We start from the raw sequence: 2,394 nt of genomic DNA, 5'->3' as shown, positions 1-2,394 counted from the left end.
GAGCCTGTGTAGATTTATATTCAATTTTGAGGTCAAAACTATCTCCTAGGTAGGCTGTGTATTTTGCATTGCTTCATAGTACAAAGCACATAAGTCTATGCCTCACTTTTGGTGTTCAATTAAGATGTTTTAACTCTGCTCTGAACAATTCTCAGAAAGTTTCTGAGTAGTATACCCCAAATTATAGAGTTCTACTCATTTATAAAATATGATAAAATTAATCTCTTATAAAATGTTTTAAAATGGCATAATAGTCTTCATATTAAGGACTTCTTAGGTTGTTCAGACTGATTAATTTAAACTTACTTTTGTGCTCTGTCCCCATAAGAAGCAGTGATGCCAGGTGTATCTTTCGCGTAACATAATTTCCCCTTGAAAAATTATTTTTATTTTTATCCAGAAGACTTAGCCATTTCTATATTTAACTTTTTGGCTAAGTATTCAAACTAGATTTTAAATTCAAATTTATTTTTTCTTTGTATGACTTCTATAAATAACATTACATATTTTTGAAACCTATCTTTATTACTTATTCATTTCTGATACAAATAGTTTCATATCATTGAGTCTTTGAAAAGGCCTCACAAAATACACAACAGAATGTCTTCTGTTTTCATTCTATCTTTATAAGCCTCCTCAAACTCTTGGGAATTGCAGTATATTACAAAAAAAAACTTCTAAGGTTATCAAAATATCCTTCCTGTGTTTCTATCACTAATCCACCACCAAACAAAACCAGAAACCATTGAACATTCATTCATAGGAACCCAACAGAAGTGGAGCTTTTCTCAAATTATTTTTTACCTTATTTTTGAGATAAACCTACCCTCAGCCCCCAGTCACTGATAAGGAAAAAAAAAAAAAAGAAAGAAAGAAAAAGGAAAGAAGGCAAACTAGATATATATATACCACTGCTAATAAATTTCTACACGTATTGTATTAAGAATATGCAAATGTCTTGTCCTAATCAGTTTGTACTGCCATAGTAAAATTACGATGGAGTTGCCAAAAACTAAACAGGCACAGTTAAATTTTAAAGAGTTATCTCAGCAAAGAATGATTAATCAGGTAGCTCTAAATCAGGAGTGGTTCAGAAGCTCCATCAAGGTAATACAAGGGGGGAGATTTTATAATACAAACATAGATGTAAGTCAAAGAAAATATGTGATTGGTTACAGTTACTCGGGCTTCTTATTTGATCTATTCCAGGGATGTCCAGCAAGTGGTCTGTGGGCTGCGGGTTGCCCTGGATTTTGTGCCAAATCAAAAACTTACTTAAAATATGGGGTTTTTAAAAATTATTTTTTGGTAGAATTCAATTGCAGTTTCTGAGCATGAACGTTCAATGACAATCTCACAACGTCATGTCAAATGAACGTAAGTGCATCCTCACTACATGTAAACTTGTACGAGACTCTGATTTTACAGCAGGGTTCAGCTTCCAGTGTGTTACCTAGAGCACAAATGGTCAAATTGACACCACCAGACATTACACATACTTGTGGTGACTGGATGAGGCAGTGGTTATCAATAATGTTTCAAACCACCATTGCAAAGTTTGCTGATTACTGTCTTTTAGAAGCCAGGTAAGCATTCCAATTGATTATTATTTAATTGGCTGCATATAATTATTAGAAACATCTTTATTTATTTTAAATATATCAAAAATAATAACACTAGTTTAATGATTAGAACAAATAATGGCATAATGAAGGAGTTAAATGGAAAAAGAAGATTTTTGTTGGCACATATCAGTTTACAGTTTTCAGTTACAAATTAATTGAATAAATAAATGGGAAATTGTTTGCCAAGTGAAAAGTATCAACGAGATGGATAAGAATGAAGGACAAAATAAGATTTATTATTTAATTGTATAATTTGGGACTTAATTTTAGAATATTGAATTAGTATATAAATTGGAAGCACTCATTACTTGCTCTTGGATATTTCTGAATTCAACAAACAAATTTTTCATTATAGTTAGGAAGTTAAGTAACATCAAAAGTTGATTCAATTTAAAATATGTCAATTTTCTGGTTTGTTAGTAATTTCCTCATTTTCACCATTTTAAAATATGGTGCAAGAAAATTTCAAGCATAAAATAAAGCCAATATGTTTCACTTATAGTACAAACTCTTTTAATAATCAATAAATACATATTTGTAAGTAAAACCTATATGACTTGTGTAATACTAAGAACCAGTATTTAGAAATTCAATTACAAGATATTATTCAATGAACTTTTACTTTATAAAGAGCAAACAAATGGTTAATTGACTGGTATTTTCATTATAAGCCAGTGATTTTGTCCTTATAGAGTATGGTTAGCAAATTTTTTTGGAACAGGTCAGATTGTAAATGTTTTGGACATTCAGAGTGGTAAAACTACTCTTC

Source organism: Otolemur garnettii, unplaced genomic scaffold, assembly GCF_000181295.1.
Source record: "Otolemur garnettii isolate 467f Iridium unplaced genomic scaffold, OtoGar3 scaffold00150, whole genome shotgun sequence".
Taxonomy (NCBI): Eukaryota; Metazoa; Chordata; class Mammalia; order Primates; family Galagidae; genus Otolemur; species Otolemur garnettii.
Note: the sequence above shows the minus strand (reverse complement) of the source record.